Source organism: Anabas testudineus, chromosome 9 (genome assembly GCF_900324465.2).
Source record: "Anabas testudineus chromosome 9, fAnaTes1.2, whole genome shotgun sequence".
NCBI classification, from domain to species: domain Eukaryota; kingdom Metazoa; phylum Chordata; class Actinopteri; order Anabantiformes; family Anabantidae; genus Anabas; species Anabas testudineus.
Window position 1 is genome coordinate 8,590,906 of NC_046618.1, and position 4,918 is coordinate 8,595,823.

Here is a 4,918-nt window from a genome sequence, read left to right on the forward strand (position 1 = left end):
TTCCAACATGCAATCAGTGTCATTCCAGGCTGACGCAAAAAGGTTATATTGAGTCACTACCTGAAATAAAATGGCTTATGCCTCATCTGATTGTCCAGACCAACCGTGTCACATATGGAAATGCTGAAACCGTTGTTTCGTTGACATGTTATGGCTGTGCCATCATCCATCCATTTTGCTCTTGTTACCGCTGCTCTGTGTCCTCAAGGGAGTATGAGGTCAGGCCTGAGGACTCTGCTGACTACTTATTAGTGTGGTACTACAGCCCACCAGGGGATTGTTGTGCATTTGATGAATGTGGTCTGTTGTGCCAGGAGGTGTGATGAAAGAGGCGAACATATCTGCTCCAGCCACTCTGGGGAACAGGCAGCTTTATTTTCATCAGTGCTGTCTGAAATCAGTGTGAACAGTCCACAAAAAATAACCACATCTGAACCCTAAGTCATTGGAAACTGTCTGTTATCTTTCACGCAGCTGACTTTGCTCTTTTGTGTCATCATATAAAAATAGTTGGGTTGGCATCATCTGCATGAAATAAATGGAGTTCATTTGAGCTTCTGGTCTGTATGTACACCATTCAATGGCATAAGAAAGGAAATTCAATCAGGAAAATTATAACCGCACATAAATTAGTTATCCAAGTGCTAATGATATTTCCTAAATCATATAACTGGTGATAAATCACTTACTCACAACCATCAGCGGTATCATTTCAACATCAAATGTTGCATCTCCGATTTTCCACTCGCATGAATGACCACTGTTTAGGCTTTGTTAAGTTGATTTGCTGTAGTATGCCGAGTTTTAAAAAGTTGTAGGATAAAGATTTTTCTTTTAAAATAATAACTTTTCCCCCTGGAGTGAGGCGGTGCTCTCTGAGCCATCTTGAGAATCTGATATGCAAGAGATGGACAGCTGTTTGTCATCGGCTCTACACGCTATCTTTTATTAATCTGTATTTTATACACGAAAAGTGTTTTAAACATATCAAGGATACAATGTACCCCCGAATGTACTGTAACTTGTTCTCATGGGCTGAATAGACAGTGTATGGTTGTTGATCAGTATTTGCTCATTTCACATGCTAATTATGGATTAAGAGGGCAGTCGAGAAATAATGAGAAGAGCAAGAAGAAGAAGTGAAAATCTTTAACCAAGTACGAAAAAGGGAGGAGAAAAGAGATCCTCCTAAGAAACTAATTTAATTGCACATATGTCAAATTTAGTTTTGCTACAGCATACACATTCAGCTTATAGGCAGAAAAGTTGCCCACGTTTGACTGAAAAAGCAACTATGAAATGCACCATCTGAAATAAAACGAACCATCTGTTATGACAGACAACCTGTGACTCCTCTCTCAGTCTTACCAGCAAGTGAATATTCAAATTCAAATCGGCAAGTTCATTTCCTAGTTCCTCAAGAAAAGTCTTAATTTCCAAAACAACCGTCTCTGTTTATGCACACTGTGAAGGACTCTTTCTTAGTGTACTGTAAAGTATTTGACCACAAGAAACAGGGTAAAATGCTCCCCTCTTCTGTCTGTAAGGAGCCCTCCACCCATTGCTGGAGAAAAGACGTACATTCCATGGGAAGTTTATTCATCGCCTCTTTCCTTCATCCCTTGCTCTTCCTGCCTCGACTGATCTTTGCTGATTACTGTTGGCTGGGTGGGCCGATAAGAGATGCTAATGAGGAGAGGAGACCCTAGGAGACATTAACTGGTGTGAAAGTTTTTGGCACACAGATAAGTTTTTATCTGAATTGCTGAGAACTCTACAAATTGTCATTGTAAAGATTATACGTAGAATGGATGACATTGGGTCGAAAGCACATATAGGTCATTGGCCCATACCAAGGCTAATATAAACACTCCCTCACGTTCATGCTACTCTTTCCACTAAAGGTTGGAGATTTGATTTCATTTTTGTTTTCTCACAAAATGTACTGTTGTAGCAGCTGCCACTAGTTCCATCAGATAGCGTGATTGTTCCAGGCATGTCGCCTATTTGTCACCATGGCCGTCAACACCATCCACTCCCGGTCAGTGCACCTGCTGCCACTGCAATCAGAAGCCTAATCCAAGAGCTGCTGCTGCATTGTGTGTGGCTTAAAGAATAGCTGCCTGTCACCACAGACTTGAGAGATGAAGCGCGTCCCAAAAACACACTATGCAAGTTTTTTATATTTTGTTATATTTATAGACAGTTTCATGTTTGTATCTCCTAACTGTCACTGACACACACTGACGGTTTAATTCAGGAGCTCAGGGCTAAGTGTTGGGTGTCTTTCTGTCTTTGGATTGATGAGTATGAGCAATTATCTGTGAAGATGTTAACAAAGTTGTTCTGACTCCTGTTTGTCAAGCAGGGTTAGTAAGTAGTAAGAAAAACATTAACTGTATAACTGCCTCTTATAGAAATCAAACCACTAGATGAGAAAATGATTAAACCAGATGTCATTAAAGCAAAACTTCCCAGACATGGACCTGATCACTACATACTAATAGCTAATTATGCGTTTCAGTCTAAAATACTAGAATCATCCCACATTGTCTTTAATTTGACAATAAAAACTAAAACCCTCAAATTCAGTATAGTGCCACTATAATACTGGCAGGTTTAATAATCAGAGGTACAGATACAGAATAAACATTACAATTATAAACAAGAAATCAAAAAAAATATAAAAGGGAGTGCCTGACCAACTGAAGGTGGTTCTTCTTGAGATTTCACAATGAATTCTCTGTATTTTACTAACTGTAAGCATGTTTCTCTCCCTGAGGGGAATTTACAGTATTTTTTCTATTGTATTAACACCTCACGTGGAATGAAAAAGCAGTGAGCTTATGTTGGCTGGTGATGAGGCATTACAGGAAGCTTACACACATCACAGCCCAGTGCGAAAAGGAAATCTGCTCTCAATTTTCTGTAGCATTACTTACTGTGTTTCCCTTTTTAAAAAATAACCTCAGTGCAACATGGGTGAAAAAGGCTGGAAAATCAAATGAGGAAAAAGTTGATAGACACAGGGCCCCTTCCATTATCCATGGAATTGGAGTATTTGGAACTGGGCGCAGCCATGAATGTGAAGAATAAAGAGTTCTTCGCTAGGGTGAGGACAATTTGTTCAGATTAAAAAAACAAAAAACATTATATGTTGGTTTGAGCCACGACCAGGACCAGGCAGTGGTATAAAGGATGTGATCACATTACTCCTCTTAAATATTTCCTTTGATACCTAAGATGCACTTTACTGCACAGTGTCAGTATTCTTCAGGGAGCTAGATTTCTTTCATAGTGTTCCTGCTTGATTTCCAGAGGCAAGAATCACTATTTAATGTCAGAGTTGGGAACGTACCAGTCTTTACGTTTCTGACAAATGACTCCAATAATTAAGGATTGAATCTCTCCATTGCAGAATCCCAAGAAATGTGAGTGTGTTTGCTCAGGTATGTGATGATTGGCTTTCGCTTACGGGGGGATGAGATCCAGATGTGTGGTGTAGCTGCTACTGGAGTGAATAGAGGGCACTCCAGCTCTCACATGTGGGGACTTCATGTCTCACAAACTCCAAAAGTTTAATAATCAGCTACTCTAATATAGTAGTATATGCCAAAAGAAAACATTCAGGAGGGAAGGAATCTGACAGTTGCTCTTCTAACAACTGTGTGAGGTTTTTTTTTTTTTTTTTATAAATAAACTATCACCTATTACGAACTGTGATTCAGCTGCTTTGAGATTTAAAATACACAGCCATTTCTATGGTTACTTTGTTCTGTTTTCAGCAAGCTTGATGGACGACCTAATCAAAACTTGGATGCTGGTTGAAGTGTCTTTGATCTTCTGCAGTAGTTATGGACATGTCATATCTTTCATCGTGTTTGGGTACATATCTATATATATGTATGTGTGTCTATATATGTACAGAATGAAAATAAGTATAACATGCTCATGTGTGAATGTGTATGTGTGCAGGTATATATTTGAAATGGGTGCGAACACGTCCATGTACTGTATATGTATGTGACCACTGTATAAAGAATGTGCATTTCATACTGTATATTTGTTTACAGTACGTAATGTGTACATCATTTGTAGCTTCCATGCTGTAACAGTTTAATTTCCTCTCACACATAAAGTTTGTCTTACTATTTATCTTTTTATCTTACTTTCATGTTTGTAGTATTGCTTGAGTCACTGGTATTTACAATATTCACCATCCCAGAGATAATACATCATAACAATTAGCTGAGACATCCAGCTGTGAGAGAACAATAGACAATGGACAATGTGCTGTACTGTATGTCATTACCTTAAGAAAAATGGGAAGATAATAAAAGGTCATTTTCAAATGAAAAAGACCATCTTGATGAGGACAGCAATCTGGAAACAAGGAAAAATAAAGGTCAGACTGTGTCAAGTGGTTTCTTCTCTTTTTTTCTCCTTTCTTCTTCTTCGACTTCTTTTTTCTGAGAACACTTCAGCCAAAGTTTGCAATATTTGGGGGCCAAATCAATCTTTGAATTTATTTCATCTCATAACATTCAGGTAGGCACAGAACCGAAGCTAAGGTAAAAGCTTAAAATGAATCCTTGTTTCCATTTTAGTTATTTTTAAAGTTGCTGTGGAATGAAAAGAGAGGCAAAAGGTGAAAACATTAATATCATATAACCTCTGACAGAAGAGAAGAATTTTGTGTTGAGTTTGGTTGGGATGTTTTCAGGCTCACTAATAATGAAACACTCCACCCAACTTCGTGATTCTGGTAAAACTACAACTGTGTGCAACATACTGACAAAATCTGGCTAAGACATAGGTGGATTGTGAAATAACAGTGGTTTAATAAGTATCTACACTCATTTCGATGATTTTTTTTCAACCGGCTGTTTTTTTTTTTGTTAATGAGAAATTTTGATTT